This window comes from Pseudophryne corroboree, chromosome 4 (assembly GCF_028390025.1).
Source record: "Pseudophryne corroboree isolate aPseCor3 chromosome 4, aPseCor3.hap2, whole genome shotgun sequence".
NCBI lineage: Eukaryota > Metazoa > Chordata > Amphibia > Anura > Myobatrachidae > Pseudophryne > Pseudophryne corroboree.
This window is the reverse complement of record NC_086447.1, coordinates 325,035,138-325,056,088: the sequence shown is the minus strand read 5'-3', so window position 1 is coordinate 325,056,088 and position 20,951 is coordinate 325,035,138.

The following is a 20,951-nucleotide window of genomic DNA, read 5'->3' as shown; positions in this document are numbered from 1 at the left end:
GACTGCTGAAGATAAAATGCTGCTGTGGGTACTGGTTAGAACCAGACAGGTGTTGGCACAGAGTGGATACTGGCTGGAACCAGTTAAATAATAAATGAGGCTTGAGAGCGATGCAATATGGATGAAATGTAGAATTTGAGAACGGAGAAATAATAATACCGGTGGAGAGAGGTAAACTGCAGAAAGGACACCGGCCCTTTAAGAGAAGCTGCACACTGCTGGAAGCTGGGCTGGAAGCAGGTGATTGTTGTAGCTGGAAACAGGTGAGTCCAGAATGGATCGGAGAGTCAGGCTACACCGCAGATGGAATGCTGGTACACCGGCCCTTTAAGAGAAGCTGTACACTGCTGGAAGCTGGGCTGGAAGCAGGTGATTGTTGAAGCTGGAAACAGGTGAGTCCAGAATGGATCGGAGAGTCAGGCTACACCGCAGATGGAATGCTGGTGCGGGTCTCTATAGCAGAAGTCTGGAGACAGGAGCTGGAACCTGGAAGACAATCACAGGAGAGAGACAAACTGGAACTAGGTTTGACAACCAAAGCACTGAAGCCTTCCTTGCTCAGGCACAACCTATTTATACCTGCAGCAAGGAAGGCATTGGCTAGGCAATTATGCAAATTAATAATACTGACAACGGATTGGTAGGAATGATCAGCTGACAGAATCCAAGATGGCTGCGCCCATGCAGACACTTGGAGGGAAGTTTGGATTGCAATCCATGTGGTCTGGAAAACAGCAATGGCGGCGCCGGCCACCAGAGACAGGAGACGCCAGGCTGACAGATGCACATCTGACCACGCGGACACAGCGGAGGCCGCGGCTGGCGTAATCGCCACTCTGAATGCAGAAGCTCAGGGACGGCGGCGGAGGCCGCGGGAGACGCCATGCCAGATGTATAAGGCGTTACTGTGACTGCGTCCAGAGAGACAGGAGAGAATGCGGGAATGTGCACATCAGGATGACAGATGGGATCCGGTCCTGGAGCGCTGAGCCAGCCTTAGGAGGCATCTGATAGGTAAGAAATGGCGTCCAGATACCCGGATCGTGACAGCACCCCCCCCTTTAGGAGTGGCCCCAGGACACTTCTTTGGCTTTTGAGGAAACTTGGAATGGAATCTCCGGACCAAGGCAGGAGCATGGACATCAGAAGCATTGGTCCATGAACGTTCCTCAGGGCCATAACCCTTCCAGTCAATAAGATACTGAAGTTGACCGTAACGGTGACGTGAGTCCAGGATCTTGGCTACTTCATACTCAACGCCTCGTTGAGTTTGGACTTTCGGAGTTGGAGGAAGTGAGGAATGAAACCGATTCAAGATTAGCGGTTTCAACAGGGAAACATGGAATGTCCTGGGTATCTTTAAGAAGGGAGGCAACTGGAGTCTGTAAGCAACAGGATTGATGAGTTGATCAATTTTAAAAGGACCGATGTAGCGAGGTGCAAACTTCATACTGGGAACTCTTAACCTCAAATTCTTCGTGGATAACCATACCCGATCACCCACCTTGAGAGCAGGAACTGCTCGACGCTTCTTATCCGCAAACTTCTTGTACCTGAACGATGCCTTGAGCAGAGCTGATCGTACGCTCTTCCAGATATTGGCAAACTGATGCAAGGTGATATCCACTGCGGGAACAGAAGTTGCTGGAAGCGGTTGGAACTCAGGGACTTTAGGGTGGAATCCAAAGTTGGTGAAGAATGGTGTTGAAGAAGATGAAGAATGATACTGGTTGTTATGACAGAACTCGGCCCAGGGAAGTAATTGAACCCAGTCATCTTGAGAGGAGGACACATAGATGCGGAGGAAGGACTCCAAGTCCTGATTCACCCTCTCAGTTTGACCATTGGTCTGAGGATGGTAAGCCGTGGAAAACTTTAGCTTGACTTGGAGGACTTGACATAAACTTCGCCAGAATTTGGCTGTGAATTGAACTCCTCGATCTGAGATAATTTCTTCTGGAAGACCGTGGAGTCGAAAGATCTCTTGTATGAACACTTGAGCCAACTTGGAAACTGACGGAAGACCGGTGAGAGGAATGAAGTGTGCCATCTTGGTGAACCGGTCAACTACCACCCAGATGGTATTAAACTTGTTGCACATGGGCAAATCTGTAATAAAATCCATCGACAAATGGGTCCATGGTCGACGGGGAACAGATAGTGGAACCAGTTGCCCCGCAGGCGACTGGCGGGATACTTTATGTTGAGCACACTTTGGGCAAGATGCAATAAACTCCAAAACGTCCTTTTTCAGAGTTGGCCACCAATAGGACCTAGAGATAAACTCCAGGGTTTTTTGGATACCTGTATGTCCGGCAAAGCGGGAAGCATGGGCCCAATGCATGAGCTTCTTCCTTAGTGTCGGCTTCACAAAACTTTTCCCTGATGGGGGCGTAGAGTCCATCCCTACCGTGGAGAATGCCAACGGATTTATAATAGGATGCTTGTCTGAAGACTCTGACTCATTTTCTTGCTCCCATGAGCGGGAAAGGGCATCGGCCTTGCGATTCTGAGAGCCCGGACAGAACTGGAGTTTAAAGTCGAACCTGGAAAAGAAACGTGCCCATCTGGCCTGACGAGGGTTGAGACATTGTGCGCCTTTCAGATATAGAAGGTTCTTGTGGTCTGTAAGGATGGTGATTGAATGAGAAGCTCCCTCCAACAGATATCTCCACTCCTCTAGAGCGAGCTTGATGGCTAGCAACTCCTGGTCGCCAATGGCATAGTTGCGCTCCGCTGGGGAGAACTTCCGTGAGAAGAAACTGCAAGGATGTAAATGGCCATCTTTAGCCCTCTGAGATAACACCGCTCCTACTCCAACGGAGGAGGCATCCACCTCTAAGATGAAAGGAGAGTCGATGTCAGGCTGTTTCAGGACAGGCGCAGAGATGAACCTCTGTTTTAAAAGATGAAAAGCTTGCATGGCTTCTTCAGACCACTTGGACGGGTTAGCACCCTTCTTGGTGAAAGCAGTAATAGGCGCCACAATGGTGGAAAAGTCTCGTATAAACTTTCGGTAATAATTGGCGAACCCTAAGAACCTCTGGACCCCTTTGAGGGTTAAGGGTACCGGCCAATTCTGGATTGCTTGTAGTTTCTCAGGATCCATCTCTAGTCCGGAACCGGACACAATGTACCCTAGAAACGGAATGGACTTGACTTCAAAGACGCATTTCTCTAATTTGCAATAGAGATGATTGACACGGAGACGGGACAGAACCTCCTTTACCCAAAAACGATGTTCCTCTAAATTGTTGGCAAAAATGAGGATATCATCTAGATAGACCACGACATGACGGTATAGAATGTCTCTGAAGATCTCATTGACGAAATGCTGGAAGACAGCTGGAGCATTGCTCAATCCGAAGGGCATGACGAGGTACTCATAATGTCCGTCACGGGTGTTAAATGCGGTCTTCCACTCGTCACCCTCACGGATCCGGATGAGATTGTATGCACCTCTCAAGTCCAGCTTTGTAAAGATGGTAGCTCCGCTAACTCTGTCAAAGAGCTCAGTAATCAGGGGTAAAGGATAGCGGTTCTTGATGGTAATGTCGTTCAAACCTCTGTAGTCGATGCACGGCCGCAGACCATAATCCTTCTTTTTTACAAAAAAGAAGCCTGCGCCGGCTGGAGAAGAAGAAGGTCGAATGAACCCCTTTGCTAGGTTCTCTTTAATGTATTCCTCCATAGAATGCGTCTCGGGCAGAGACAACGGATAAGTTCGGCCTCGAGGTGGAACCTTCCCTGGAACGAGATCAATCGGGCAGTCCCATTCTCTATGAGGAGGAAGGATATCAGCAGAAGCTTTACTGAACACATCCGTGAAATCTTGATATGGAGGAGGTGGAACATCAGACGACCTGGGGGAGGAAGAACAGACAGGCAACACTTTAAACAAACATGTCTCAGCACAGGAGGAACCCCATGCCAGGATTTGCGTAGTCGTCCAATCAATTGTAGGATTGTGAAGACGGAGCCATGGAAGGCCCAGGACCACAGGATGTGTGGCTCTTGGAATCACTAAAAGTGAAATAAGTTCGGAATGAAGAACTCCCACTCTCAGACGAACTGGTAGAGTCCTTAGAGCAATAACTGTATCAAAAATTTTACTGCCATCCACGGCAGTTAAGGAAAAGGAGGAAGGAAGTCTCTCGGTGGGTAGGGACCACCGTTTAACATAGGCTTCGGTAATAAAGTTCCCAGCTGCTCCGGAATCCAGGAGGGCAATGACGTTCTGATAACGTTGAGCAACTTGAAGCGAGACTGGGAGATAACAATCTTGAGGAGATGGAGAGGAGGTCATTACTCCTAGCCGGCCCTCTCCTTGGCGAGCTAGGGTCTGGAGTCCCGGACGTTTGGGACAGGCATTAATGGTGTGAGACGGAGCTGCACAATAAAGACAGAGAGACTCGGAGAGACGTCTTCGGCGCTCAGCAGGAGTTAAACGGGAACGACCAATTTGCATGAGCTCATCTTTAGATGGTGACAGTTGGCGAGGAGGAGGAGCAGAAGATTTTGGAGCAGATGATCTTCCACGCTCAGTTGCTCTCTCTCTGAACCGTAAGTCAACTTTTGTACAAAGTGAGATTAGCTCATCTAACTTGGAGGGTAAGTCTCTGGTAGCTAACTCATCTTTAATACGCTCGGATAAACCATGCCAGAATGCAGCATACAGGGCCTCGTCGTTCCATGCCAGTTCGGATGCCAGGATCTGGAACTGTATAAGATATTGTCCTACAGTACGTGATCCCTGGCGTAAACGGAGAATCTCAGACGAAGCTGAAGTTACCCGGCCTGGCTCGTCGAAGATGCGCCTGAATGTTGACACGAATGCAGTGTAAGAAGATAGCAGGGTGTCGGACCTCTCCCATAACGGTGATGCCCAGTCAAGGGCTGAGCCACTGAGAAGAGAGATGATGTAGGCAATTTTTGTACGGTCACTGGGAAAATTGCCAGGTTGTAGCTCAAACTGAATCTCACACTGGTTGAGAAATCCCCTGCAGAATCTTGGAGATCCGTCAAATTTTGCTGGCGTTGGAAGATGAAGACGTGGAGCAGAAACGGGTAAGGTGGGTGGGGTTATAGTTGGAGTCACTGTGGTTGACGCACCGGACGCGTCTGATCCACGGAGGGTTGTCTGAATCCCATCCAGCCGAGTAGAGAGATCCTGGAGACAGCGGATGATGTGGCCCTGTGCAGCCTCCTGATGTTCAAGTCGGGCTGCCAGTTCTTGCATTGGCCTAGCCGCTTGATCCTGGTCTCCGGCTGGATTCATTAGGTCAGTGCTTACTGTCACAACTGAGGGCCTGAGCTGACGGGAGGCAGCCTCAGTTGTAGGGGCTGAGGTGTAATGGAACCTGGTAGGTTGTATCAGACCCCTAGACATATAGAAGAATTGCCCGAAGGCGTGACCACGACAACCAGGAATAAAAGTCAATGATGTTTATTTATGACAAACTCCATGCATCACAGTAGCAGTAAAGAAACATAAAAATCAGCAGAGAAATATTAATACAGTTCCTGGGTACTACAGGGTGGCAGGGGCCACAGAGCTCTGGTGGTATGAGACAGTTCTTATTATCTGCAAGTTGGAAAGTCCTTACCAGGCTCAACTGTAGCAATGCAGAAAGCCCAGGGTCGTACCAGCTGGTGTTCCAGGGAAAGCTGGACTGCTGAAGATAAAATGCTGCTGTGGGTACTGGTTAGAACCAGACAGGTGTTGGCACAGAGTGGATACTGGCTGGAACCAGTTAAATAATAAATGAGGCTTGAGAGCGATGCAATATGGATGAAATGTAGAATTTGAGAACGGAGAAATAATAATACCGGTGGAGAGAGGTAAACTGCAGAAAGGACACCGGCCCTTTAAGAGAAGCTGCACACTGCTGGAAGCTGGGCTGGAAGCAGGTGATTGTTGTAGCTGGAAACAGGTGAGTCCAGAATGGATCAGAGAGTCAGGCTACACCGCAGATGGAATGCTGGTACACCGGCCCTTTAAGAGAAGCTGTACACTGCTGGAAGCTGGGCTGGAAGCAGGTGATTGTTGAAGCTGGAAACAGGTGAGTCCAGAATGGATCGGAGAGTCAGGCTACACCGCAGATGGAATGCTGGTGCGGGTCTCTATAGCAGAAGTCTGGAGACAGGAGCTGGAACCTGGAAGACAATCACAGGAGAGAGACAAACTGGAACTAGGTTTGACAACCAAAGCACTGACGCCTTCCTTGCTCAGGCACAACCTATTTATACCTGCAGCAAGGAAGGCATTGGCTAGGCAATTATGCAAATTAATAATACTGACAACGGATTGGTAGGAATGATCAGCTGACAGAATCCAAGATGGCTGCGCCCATGCAGACACTTGGAGGGAAGTTTGGATTGCAATCCATGTGGTCTGGAAAACAGCAATGGCGGCGCCGGCCACCAGAGACAGGAGACGCCAGGCTGACAGATGCACATCTGACCACGCGGACACAGCGGAGGCCGCGGCTGGCGTAATCGCCACTCTGAATGCAGAAGCTCAGGGACGGCGGCGGAGGCCGCGGGAGACGCCATGCCAGATGTATAAGGCGTTACTGTGACTGCGTCCAGAGAGACAGGAGAGAATGCGGGAATGTGCACATCAGGATGACAGATGGGATCCGGTCCTGGAGCGCTGAGCCAGCCTTAGGAGGCATCTGATAGGTAAGAAATGGCGTCCAGATACCCGGATCGTGACACTGAGCCTAGAAGGGTGGGATTTTATGGTATCCCTGGACATAAAGCATGCATACCTTCATGTTCCCATATATCCACCTCATCAGGCGTACCTAAGGGTTGCGGTACAGGATTGTCATTCCTAATTTCAGATCCCGTACTTGGACGATCTCATAAAAGCGAGATCACGAGAGCAGTTGTTGAACAGCGTGTCACTTTCACTGAAGGTGTTACAGCAACAAGGCTGGATTCTCAGTATCCCGAAGTCATAGTTGGTTCCTGCGACTCGTTTGACCTTCTTAGGCATAATTCTGGATACGGACCAGAATAGGGTTTATCTTCCGATAGAAAAGGCCAGGAACTCATGACTCTGGTTAGGGACCTATTGACGCCAAAACAGGTGTCTGTGCATCACTGCACTCGAGTCCTGGAAAAGATGGTGGCATCTTACGAGGCCATCCCTTTCGGCAGGTTCCTTGCGAGGTCTTTCCAATGGGACCTACTAGACAAGTGGTCCGGGTCACATCTACAGATTCATCAGTTGATCACCCTGTCACCCAGGGCCAGGGTATCTCCTGTGGTGGCTGCAGAGTGCTCACCTTCTGGAAGGTCGCAGATTCGGCATCCAGGACTTGGTTCTGGTGACCACGGACGTGAGCCTCCGAGGTTGGGAAGCAGTCACACAGGGAAGAAACTTCCAAGGTATTTGGTCAAGTGAAGAGACTTGTCTCCAAGTCAACGTCCTGGAACTGAGGGCCATATATAACGCCCTTCGTCAAGCGGAGACTTTGCTTCGCGACCTACCGGTTCTGATCCAGGCAGACAACATCACAGCAGTGGCTCAGGTAAACCGCCAAGGCAGCACAATGAGCAGAGTGGCAATGAAAGCCACCAGGATTCTTCGCTGGGCGGAAAATCATGTAAGCGCACTGTCAGCAGTGTTCATTCCGGGAGTGGACAACTGGGAAGCAGACTTCCTCAGCAGACAAGATCTACATCCAGGAGAGTGGGCACTTCATGAGGAAGTCTTCGCACAAATTGCAAGTCAGTGGGGCCTGCCCCAGATAGACATGATGGCGTCTTGCCTAAATAAAAAAAAATATTCAGAGGTATTGTGCCAGGTCAAGAGACCCTCAGGCGGTGGCAGTGGACGCCCTAGTGACACCGTGGGTGTTCCAGTCGGTCTATGTGTTTCCTCCTCTTCCTCTCATCCCCAAGGTGTTGAGAATAATAAGAATAAGAGGAGTACAGACAATTCTCATTGTTCCAGATTGGCGCGAATGGCCTGGTATCCGGATCTACAGGAAATGCTCACGGAAGATCCGTGGCCTCTTCCTCTAAGACAGGACCTGTTGCAACAGGTTGGTTCCAAGACTTACCGCGGCTGCGTTGACAGCATGGTGGTTGATCGCCGGATCCTAGCGGAAAAGGGCATTCCGGATGAGGTAATTCCTACTCTGATAAAGGCTAGGAATGACGTGACAGCTAAACATTATCACCGTATATGGCGGATGTATGTTTCTTGGTGTGAGGCCAGGAATCCTCCTACGGAAGAATTCCATCTGGGCCGTTTTCCTTCACTTCCTACAAACTGGAGTAAATTTGGGCCTAAAAGTTAGGCTCCATTAAGGTTCAGATTACGACCCTGTCCATTTACTTTCCAAAGGAATTAACTTCTCTCCCAGAGGTACAGACGTTTGTACCTCCAGCCCCATACAATACTGGCCAATTTCTGGACTCACCCGGGGACGCTCGGGTTCATCAGCCCAAAGGGAGAGGTAATCTTTTGCTCAATTGCTATCTATATGCCGGCCACCAATTCTGAAGTTATCCTTCCAACGGTTTAAATACTACAGAGCCTATTTGGCCACACACTTAGTAACTGTGTTTCATTCATGAACTTCATATACAGCAGCTTTGGCAACAGTGTTCCCTAATTATTGTAACAGATTTTTACATTTGAACTCTTCATTAGCTACTTCAGTGAGCTTTACTGTTATAGTATTTACTGTAACAGTTCATACAATTCATGTGATTCTTATGTGTATACATGTGGTAAATCAGTGAGATAGGAATTATATATTAACTACTTATGTACTTGGTTTAATCAAGTGGTATTTTATTGAATCATTGTGATCATTAAATATTTATTTTATAAATCTATTTGACTCTGGTTGTAATAGAACTCAGGAAATTATGGTGTTTAAATGCAATGAGCGCCTCTATTAATTTCTTTTCTTGGTTCATGTAGGTAGGAGTACCACACAACTCCATATAGAGGCGAACGTGCTCTTTACATCATTAATTCCAGGTTCGGGTCATTAAGACCGGTTAAATGAATAATTGTTAGACACAGGCGCAGCAATTTCTTTCTGTAGTGCTGCATATTCAGCCTCCTGTTGTACCTCCGGTGGCGCCGTGGGACCTTAACGTGGTGTTGAGGTTCCTTAAGTCGCAGTGGTTTGAACCACTTAACATGAAAGGTGGTCATGCGGTTAGCCTTGGCTTCGGCTAGGCAAGTGTTAAAAAAATTGACTTTGTCTCATAAAAGCCCCTATCTGGTTTTCCATATGGATAGAGCAGAATTGCGGACCCGTCCTCAATTCTTGCCTAAGGTGGTGTCAACTTTTCATATGAACCAACCTATTGTGATGCCTGTGGCTACGCGAGACTTGGAGGATCCGAGCCACTTGATGTAGTCAGGGTTTTGAAAATTTACGTGGCCAGAACGGCTAGAGTCAGAAAAACAGAAGCACTGTTTGTCCTGTATGCAGCTAACAAGGTTGGCGCTCTTACTTAAAAGCAGACTATTGCTCGTTGGATCTGTAACACGATTCAGCAGGCTCATTCTACGGCTGGATTGCCGTTACCAAAATCGGTAAAGGCCCATTCCACTAGGAAGGTGGGCTCTTCTTGGGCGGCTGCCCGAGGGGTCTCGGCACTACAGCTGTGCCGAGCTGCTACTTGGTCGGGTTCAAACACCTTTGCAAAGTTCTATAAGTTTGATACCCTGGCTGAGGAGGACCTCCTGTTTGCTCAATCGGTGCTGCAGAGTCATCCGCACTCTCCCGCCCGTCCCAAGTGCGGACTGCTTCTGCAAGACTTGTATATGGTTTTGTATATGGTTTTGCTTACATAAGGGTTATGTTATAGTTTTCATCGGTTTCGGACTGATGCTATATTGTTTTCATACTGGTAACTGGGTAGTATATCACAAGTTATACAGTGTGAATGGTGTGGGCTGGTATGAATCTTGCCCTTGGATTAACATAAATCCTTTCGTCGTACTATCCGTCTCCTCTGGGCACAGTTTCTCTAACTGAGGTCTGGAGGAGGGGCATAGAGGGAGGAGCCAGTGCACACCCATACCTAAAGTTCTTTCTTAAAGTGCCCATGTCTCCTGTGGAGCCCGTCTATCCCCATGGTCCTTACGGAGTCCCCAGCATCCTCTACGGACTAAGAGAAAAAGATTTACCGGTAGGTTTAAAATCTTATTTTTACATGTCCTCAAGCTGATTTTTATTAGATTCAAATTAATTTCTTAGATCTGCAAATTTATGTTCCATGGTAGTTTTGAACTGACACATCTTGTTCACTTTTAGTGCAAGTGTGCCGTATGGGATCTCAATTTTGCAAGGTCAGACCAGAATTTGTTGATAACAGCTCTCATTTCAGATTCAGGCACCTAATATGTGACCTAGATAACAGATGGCGCTTTTCTTCAGCCTCTCAGGGCGGTATATCACGCCCATAGTAATCAGGTTTACCTGCGTAAAGGGTTAAGGTGCCTCGCTACCCAAAGGGTAGCGAGCTGAAATGATGATACCATGCCTGTCAGCAGAAAACAGGTGTGGAAGGGGGTGGAAAGAATTTAATACTGCCCTCAGAGTCTAAATGGCTGCTAGACAGCACTCCCATTTGTTTTGTTTTTTGTTTCTAATGCAAAGTAAGTACAAGTAAATGGCTGTGAAAATAAAAAGCATTCTAGTAAATGAAATGAAACATTTGGCATTTTTATTTGTGTGTTGCATTTTTCTTCTTTATTTTACTTAAAAAAATATATTTCTTGTTTCATTTCAGTGAGTCTACAGTTAGGAACCTGCATTTACTGGAAGTACACTGTACATGTACTAAAGGAAGTGTTTACATATGTATTTTTAAATGTATGTGGCTTAATGTTTTCTTACAGATACTTTTTTGAAAAACATGTTTGTAGATAAATATAAATGTATGATCAAAAACAGACAATGCTGTATGGTGAAGTGAAACAGAACGCGGCCAAACCACATGCTAAATAAGGTACTTAATTACTTGCCATATAACCTAATGCAGATAATTTTTCTTTGGGTATGTGTAGAAGATATTGGCTAATTTCTGAACAGATTCTCTGATGTTACCAGGTTAGCAATGAAGGGTTTATATATATATATATATATATATATATATATATATATTAGATAAATAGCACATAGTCGTGTGGTAGCTTTTACGAAAAAATAAAAAAAAATATCCATTCTAAAAATCCGGATATAAAATCTAAATAAATCTAAGCCAACCTGTAATTCTGGTGAAGGTACAAATTCTGATTCTCTCATAAGATGCCAGTTTTCTTGCCCTTTAGAGAATCTAGGCATAGGGGCAAGAAAGCCTAAAGTGAACATAGATGATATCCCCTAAAGAAGTTTCAAGGCGAAATGCATATGGTAGGAGTTTAGGTGACTTTTATCTGTGTTCTCTAATGCCACATCTTTCATCCACTCCTGTGTACTCTAGTTAGAGTGGCATTTTAGGTCCGGAAAACCACCATCTTGTGAGAGTATCTGAATTTGGATCTCTGCCGGAGTCACAGAGAAACTTTTGATATTTTATCTAGCATTTTTATACTGGATGAAAGAAATGTTTTTTGTTTTTTTTAAATTAAACATAATATCACATTTTACATGATCTATCCCTATATACTGTAGATGGGACTAATTATTCTTAGTGTGTGTGATTGTGAAGATTGAAGATACTTCCATTACCGCCCTACCCTTCTCCGAGATTGACTGCTATATCTTCTACCATGGACCATGGGAGATTTTTCTTTTGCATATGAAATACATATATAACTGCATTGCAGTACAGTGTGTATTACTTGCATTTTAACATACATTAAAAAAACATAATAAATGCAGTGAATAGGTAGCCATGCAAAGAAAATAATTTGCATTTGGTTTTAGTCCCCCCCCCCCCCCCATACAGTAATCAATAAGTAACTCTTCACCAATCACATTGGACTTGCACCATTTATGTACATAGTCTCATTTTCTGATGATTTTTGATACATTATTTTGTTAATACTATTTTGATTTAGTAATTTATGCAGCAGATACTGTGTTGAAACTGACCACAAAACCTAAAAGGATTCATATAACAAGTTACTAATATTATTCTTATAATATATGTGACATTTTATGGAGCTTATCAGATCTGAAGTTAACTGAGATAGAGTTGTAATTGTTTGGGTTCCTTTCCTACACAGCAATCTAAGCAGTAAGGACTTTGCAGCCAGCCTCTCCTCAGCCTAGAGGGTTGACAACACGACAGTACAGTAACTTGCATAACGTGTAAAATCAAATGCAAATACTATGTGAAATTTAAAATTTTTGTCAAGGTACAGAAATCTTTTCATATACATCTGCTAGTAAGTTTAGTAGTCGGCAACCAGCATTGTGACACTCAAGGCATTATAGACATGGAAAATATCTACCATTGATGATAATTTAATCAACTATTGCTTAAATAATAAATGTGTGTGTGTGTGTGTGTGTGTGTGTGTGTGTGTGTGTGTGTGTATATATATATATATATATATATATATACACTGCTCAAAAACATAAAGGGAACACTTAAACAACACAATGTAACTCCAAGTCAGTCACACTTCTGTGAAATCAAATTGTCCACTTAGGAAGCAACACTGATTGATATTCAATTGCACATGCTGTTGTGCAAATGGAATAGATAACAGGTGGAAATTATAGGCAATTACCAAGACACCCCCAATAAAGGAGTTGCTCTGCAGGTGGTGACCACTGACCACTTCTCAGCTCCTATGCTTTCTGGCTGATGTTTCAGTCACTTTTGAAAGCTGGCGGTGCTTTCACTCTAGTGGTAGCATAAGACGGAGTTTACAACCCACACAAGTGGCACAGGTAGTGCAGCTCATCCAAGATGGCACATCAATGCGAGCTGTGGCAAGAAGGTTTGCTGTGTCTGTCAGCGTAGTGTCCAGAGCATGGAGGCGCTACCAGGAGACAGGCCAGTACATCAGGAGACGTGGAGGAGGCCGTAGGAGGGCAACAACCCAGCAGCAGGACCGCTACCTCTGCCTTTGTGCAAGGAGGAACAGGAGGAGCACTGCCAGAGCCCTGCAAAATGACCTCCAGCAAGCCACAAATGTGCATGTGTCTACTCAAACGATCAGAAACAGACTCCATGAGGGTGGTATGAGGGCCCGACGTCCACAGGTGGGGGTTGTGCTTACAGCCCAACACCGTGCAGAACGTTTGGCATTTGCCAGAGAACACCAAGATTGGCAAATTCGCCACTGGCGCCCTGTGCTCTTCACAGATGAAAGCAGGTTCTCACTGAGCACATGTGACAGAGTCTGGAGACGCCAAGGAGAACATTCTGCTGCCTGCAACATCCTCCAGCATTACCGGTTTGGCAGTGGGTCAGTTATGGTGTGGAGTGGCATTTCTTTGGGGGGGCCGCAGGGCCCTCCATGTGCTCGCCAGAGGTAGCCTGACTGCCATTAGCTACCGAGATGAGATCCTCAGACCCCTTGTGAGACCATATGCTGGTGCGGTTGGCCCTTGATTCCTCCTAATGCAAGACAATGCTAGACCTCATGTGGCTGGAGTGTGTCAGCTCTTCCTGCAAGACGAAGGCATTGATGCTATGGACTGGCCCACCCGTTCCCCAGACCTGAATCCAATTGAGCACATCTGGGACATCATGTCTCGCTCCATCCACCAACGCACCACAGACTGTCCAGGAGTTGGCGGATGCTTTAGTCCAGGTCTGGGAGGAGATCCCTCAGGAGACCATCCGCCACCTCATCAGGAGCATGCCCAGGCGTTGTAGGGAGGTTATACAGGCACGTGGACGCCACACACACTACTGAGCCTCATTTTGACTTGTATTAAGGACATTACATCAAAGTTGGATCAGCCTGTAGTGTGTTTTTCCACTTTAATTTTGAGTGTGACTCCAAATCCAGACCTCCATGGGTTAATAAATTTGAGTTCCATTGATCATTTTTGTGTGATTTTGTTGTCCGCACATTCAACTATGTAAAGAACAAAGTATTTAATAAGAATATTTCATTCATTCAGATCTAGGATGTCATTTTAGTGTTCCCTTTATTTTTTTGAGCAGTGCATGTATGTGTGTGTGTGTGTGTGTGTGTGTGTGTGTGTGTATATATATAATATATATAAGGTGTGATGCAACATAAACAGGGATCAAAGACCTGACCATATTTTAACTATTTTTGTTGTAAAATTTATATTTCTATAACAGCTAGTAGTTCCCAAAATCGTAGAAAAATGTACGCTGGGCTGGTGTGATTTGCGGACACCTAGGACATATGGTTTTGGAGAAATGATATATCTAACCAGTCGCACATCTCTGACCAGTATTGTTTACGTTTATTTTATAGCTTAAATAATAGATTTTTAATGTGGACATGTTATATTTAATGTAGCTATTACATTGCAGTTATTTGTACTTAAGTTAAAGGTTACTGGGCAGAACTGACATGTTCCCTGAGTTAATGAACAAAGCAGCCAGTCATCAGGAACTTGGTCATGACATCAGTGATTGGGGGGTGGGGTGGGGGGAGCTGATAGATGGTTTAGGCCCTTTGTTCTATGTCAGACTTAAAGGATCAATTCTAATTTGAATCCTGGACCTACATTTTCGTGCCGTGCTCCCCCCCCCACTTCCCCAGCCAGAATAAGCTGCTTATAATTCTGTGTAAGCATTCCCTTTTATTTTGAAATTGCAACACGTTTGTGTACTGTATATAATCTGTAACCCTTTTTATTTATAACATTTCTGTAACTAATCATTATACTTCTTTTGTAAATAGTGTTCCTTTATTAGTTTATTTCACATATGCTCCAGAACCCAGTTTTTGAAGAAGCTAATTGAACACTGCGGTAACACTATAACTACTATTTATTGGTTGAAGCAAGGAGAGACTAACTAGGGGGTCATTCTAACCCGATCGCACGCTGCAGTTTTTCACAGCGTAGCGATCTGGTCAGAACTGCGCATCCGCCGCAGTGCGCCGGCGCATGGCCGCCCGTCGCTGTGCTACGATTGCCTCTGCCTGATTGACAGGCAGAGACTGTCGATGGTCGGGAGCTACTTTCGAAATGCAAAGGCATCGCCGCTGTGCAATGCCTTTGCACTTCTGCTGGGGGGGGGGGGGGGGTAGTGATATGCGGGGTGAACTAGCCCTGTGCTGGGTCCCCCCCCACATGTCTGAGTTCATGATCGTAGCTGTGCTAAATTTAGCAACTCGGAATGACACCTTAAGTGAGAGGTAGATTGTGTCACCTAGCCTGCACAATTGTCATATGTTAGGGTACTTGGAGCCCCTCTTTGTAATTTCCATGGGTGATGGCAGTAGAGAGTGTATGGTGTAACGGGAACAGTGATATTCATTGTTTCATATTTGTCTCTGCCCTCATTACATCCATGCTTGGGAATCTTCATGATTGCAGTACTCATGCTAATGTAGTACCAGTCAAGATGAATCAATCACTGGCCCTGACCATAGTCAGTGCAACGCATGGATACGTACTGGGTTCCCTGACATGCATGCTTTGTTTCATGTCAGAAAATGTGATCAAGCATTCTGCAATATCTCAGCTGATATGTGGCAACTGATCCAATGTTGTACAGTGTGTCGCCCCAAAATGTCTACAAAAGATAATGATCCGGACATAGTATTCTCTTGTCATTTGATTTGTGAGATTGGGCCTTGTACATGACTGTGGCATTACAATGGTGTCATAATTATATGAGAATAGGTACTTTAAGTTGTTTCTTAGATTGTAGCATTGTCTCCACAGATGATATGAAGATCTGCTGGACTGTTAGTGTTCATGCTATATTATTTCTCATACGTCCTAGAGGATGCTGGGGTCACCATTAGAACCATGGGGTATAGACGAGATCCGCAGGAGACATGGGCACTTTAAGACTTTGAAAGGGTGTGAACTGGCTCCTCCCTCTATGCCCCTCCTCCAGACTCCAGTTTTAGAATTGTGCCCAGTGAGACTGGACGCACTACAGGGAGCTCTACTGAGTTTCTCTGAAAAAGACTTATGTTAGGTTTTTTTATGTTCAGGGAGGCTGCTGGCAACAGTCTCCCTGCTTCGTGGGACTTAGGGGAGAGAAGTATGACCCACTTCCAGTGAGTTCAAGGGCTCTGCTTCTGGCTACAGGACACCATTAGCTCCTGAGGGTGCTGATCGCTGGGTACGCCTAGATGCTCACTTCCCGCAGCCGGCCGTCACCCCCTTACAGAGCCAGAAGTCAGAAGACAGGTGAGTAACAGAAGAAAAGAAGACTTCTTCAGTGACAGCATTTTCTGAGGTACCGCGCAAGCTCCCACACACAACACTACAGTGTGAAGGGGGGGCGGGCGCCCAGGGCGGCTAAAAAACATCCTCATTATTCCACTGGCAAGAGGGGACATTAGTGCCACGGCACTGTCCTAACCCCCGCCAGTGTAAATATTAGAAAAAGCGAGACAAAAGCGCAACATTGAGGGAGCGGAGCTTCTTCCTCTCCACAAGCTGCAGAGACGCTGGTCCTCCTCACAATGACAAGTACCAGGGGTGCAAAACGGGGGGGAGGCATGTAAATTGGTGCAATATATGTGATAGTAAAAGCGCTATAGGTCTGAGGCAATTTCTTGGTGATTTCAAACCCGTTGATTTAGCGCTGGATTGTGAGCTGGCAAATCCCCTCTGTGTCTCTTTGACAGACTTGACTGTGGGTCTGTCCCCCATATGCCCAGGAGGAGGCTGTATTAGGGACACAAACGGCTACGGCGGTGACCCTGTCGGCGCCGCCGACGCCTGATTAGGTAAATGTGTTGAACGCCTTGAATGCTAATGTGGCTCTTATTAGTAAGAGAAAGAAAAGGAAAAACCAAACAAGAGAGCGCTATTCACATCTAATGTGGATTTTATTTTTCCTTAAATATTAATATTTCCTAAACGCACATTATATATTTATAGTGCCGGCCGGCAATGCACAAAATCAATAAAATGTCACAATAAAATCAATATTTATGCTCTAAATGATTAGTTTCATATGCACATTTGGGTTATAACCACAGCAACTCTGGCTTGTAATGTCTCTCTAGTGAGACAGATATTATGTGCAAAACATGTAACGAACTCATATTCAGATACATTGTAAATAATTTACCCAAGTTCACAGTGGACCATGTACCTTTGTAGCAATGTTATATAGTAAACGGAGTATTAAATGCGAGTAGTATGTAAACGGAGGTGCTGGCCTTCTGCAAGCAGAACATCTTCTTCGAGATCTGCCTGTACTGATCCAGTCGGACAATGTAACAGCAGTAGCGTACATAAACAGTCAGGGCGGAATTAAAAGCAGAGCGGCAATGGCAGAAGCCACAAGGATTTTCCGCTGGGCGGAAAAGCATACAAGCGCTCTGTCAGCGATCTTCATTCCAGGAGTGGACAACTGGGAAGCAGACTTCCTCAACAGACACGATCTCCATCCAGGAGAGTGGGGCCTCCACCAAGAAGTCTTCGCAGAGGTGACAGGTCGTTGGGGAGTTTTAAGTACACATGATGGCATCTTGTCTCAACAAGAAGCTTCAGAGATATTGTTCCAGGTCAAGGGACCCTCAAGCAATTGCAGTGAATGCTCTGGTGACACCGTGGGTGTTTCAGTCGGTGTATGTATTCCCTCCACTTCCTCTCATTGCAAAAGTTCTAAAGATCATAAGAAGAACAAGGATCCGGCCGATCCTCATTGTCTCAGACTGGCCAAGGAGGGCTTGGTATCCAGATCTTTAGGAATTACTCATAGGAGATCCCTGGCCTCTTCCTCTGCGCGAGGACCTGTTGCAACAGGGGCCGTGCGTGTATCAGGACTTACCGCGGCTACGTTTGACGGCGTGGCAGTTGAGCGCAAAATCCTTGCCCGTAAGGGTATTCCCAGTGAAGTCATTCCCACACTTATTCAGGCCAGGAAAGGGATAATGTCTAAACATTACCACCGTATTTGGAGGAAATATGTTTCTTGGTGTGAATCCAAGGGAGCTCCTATGGAAGAGTTTTGGCTAGGACGTTTTCTCCATTTTCTACAAGCAGGCGTGGATGCGGGCCTAAAATTGGGCTCAATTAAGGTACAGATTTCAGCCTTATCGGTTTTCTTTCAGAAACAATTGGCCTCCCTTCCAGAAGTTCAGACTTTAGTGAAAGGGGTGTTGCACATCCAACCTCCATTTGTGCCTCCAGTGGCACCATGGGATCTTAATGTGGTGTTTCAGTTCCTTCAATCACATTGGTTTGAACCTTTACGGAAGGTGGAGTTGAAATTCCTCACTTGGAAAGTGGTCATCCTGTTGGCCTTGGCATCTGCAAGGCGGGTGTCTGAGTTAGCGGCCTTGTCTCAAAAGAGCCCTTATTTGATCTTCCATGAAGATAGAGCTGAATTGAGGATACGTCTACAATTTCTACCGAAGGTGGTTTCCTCTTTCCACATGAACCAACCTATTGTGGTGCCTGTGGCTACTGACGCCTTTACCGAGTTAAAATCTCTGGATGTGGTCAGAGCTTTGTAGATTTATGTCACCAGAACGGCTCAGATTAGGAAAACAGAAGCTCTGTTTGTCCTGTATGCTCCCAACAAGGTTGGGTGTCCTGCTTCCAAGCAGACCATTGCACGCTGGATCTGTAACACGATTCAGCATACTCATTCCACGGCTGGATTGCCGTTACCGGAATCGGTGAAGGCCCATTCTACTAGAAAGGTGGGCTCATCTTGGGCGGCTGCCCGGTGGGTCTCTGCATTGCAACTTTGCCGAGCAGCTACTTGGTCGGGGTCAAACACATTTGCAAAGTTCTACAAGTTTGACACCTTGGCCGATGAGGACCTTAAGTTTGGTCAGTCGGTACTGCAGAGTCATCCGCACTCTCCCGCCCGTTCTAGAGCTTTGGTATATCCCCATGGTTCTAATGGTGACCCCAGCATCCTCTAGGACGTATGAGGAAATAGGATTTTAATACCTACCAGTAAATCCTTTTCTCTTAGTCCGTAGAGGATGCTGGGCGCCCGTCCCAGTGCGTACTGTGTCTGCAGTTATTAGTTGTGGTTACACACATGTTGTGTTACGGTTATTGTCAGCATGTTGCTGCAATTGTTCATGCCGTTGGCTTGTGTTCTGTTGAATGCCATGTTGTGCGGCATGCTTGAGGTGTGAGCTGGTATGAATCTCACCTTAGTTTAACAATAAATCCTTTCCTCGAAATGTCCGTCTCCCTGGGCACAGTTTCTATAACTGGAGTCCGGAGGAGGGGCATAGAGGGAGGAGCCAGTTCACACCCTTTCAAAGTCTTAAAGTGCCCATGTCTCCTGCGGATCCCGTCTATACCCCATGGTTCTAATGGTGACCCCAGCCTCTACAGACTAAGAGAAAAGGATTTACCAGTAGGTATTAAAATCCAAATTTTTCTGAAAATATGAATGTGCAATATAGATTCATCCAGAAGTAATACCATGGTGATTCACAGCCGGATCATACATTAGGCAATATAGACTCCTATCTAGTCTCCAGAGGGCACTAAGGGGCTCAGATTGCTTTAATCTCTTTTCATGTGTTCTTTTTCCTTAGAATTGGAGGGGTGCACCAAACCATACATATTTTCTTCAAAATTTCATGTGACTGTCCAAGAGTCCTGGATGCTTTTTACTTCCAGAGTGAATAATTTAATCTCTGTGCTTTTAATTGATGCAAATCGCATCTTTATATAGCAGAGGGCAGCCCATAATGCAGTCATGGCACCATACTACTCACCCCTCCATCTTGTCTGCCATAAGATCAATAAATATGCCCCTAAGCTTTATTTCCTGATTTTAATTATGTTGTCATGTAAGGTGCCATGCGCACAGTGAACACTTGGCCTAATATGCACCCTGCGCACCTGCCACCATGCTCTATTAACATACAGCTGCAGCATGCAGGTTCAAGAACCAAAGGCCTGCCACTACCGCTATCAGATTGGATGAAACAGCAGGGGGTCATGGCTGCGACCCAGCAACCTGTCCCAGCTTCTGCCCCTAATGAAGGTGTCTGTTATCAAAAATAACAGAGAGAGAAATTGGAGAAGAGCAAGAGAGGAGGCAAAATAGAGACGAGTGGGAGAGCAAGACAGTGGGGGGGGGGGGAAGTGGATAGAAAGAGGGTGAAGCGTTTCAGAGGGAAAAAAAGAGACTGGATGAAGAAGCTAGTGATGGAGTAAAAGAGAAAGAAGGAGAAAAAAGGGGGTATACAATGAAGAGAAAGAGGGAAAAAAAACAGCACCGAAGACAAGTGCTAGTATATCCATCCATCCATCCATCTATGTACAGTAGGTCAGTATATCCTGGGGTACCACACATTATAAAGATATGTAGCTATCCACTCCAGTCAAAATGTATAGGATAAAATGGGTGTACCCACCAATTGTAGAATAGAAAAATATCCTTTATTGGAGAATGTCAGCAAGTAGAAAACACCAACGTTTTGGTTTTCTACTTGCTGAAATGCTCCAATAAAGGATTTTTTTTCTCTCTTCTACAACTGGTGAGTGTATATTAAACTTGTCAGTAGGGAAGCCAATCCCGGGCCATTTTTTCAATCCCGGGTATCGGGATTGAAAAATGGCCAATCCCGGGATTCCCGGGATACCCGGGATTGGCTTTTACCTAGGTGGCCGCCCCCTCGCCCCACCCCGCCCGCCCCGCACATATAACTCACCATATACCGGGGGCGGGCGGGAGGGGAACATCCTGTGAACGCTGCTGGTGGCTCCCACCAGCAGCCGACAGCGCAGCGTGACCTCTCACGCTGCGCTGGGGACCCGGAAGGAGGAAGCCGGGCAGCGTTTGAGCGTCCTGTGGACGCTCAACGCTGATCCCTCAATCCCCGGAATTGGAGCTTCCAATCC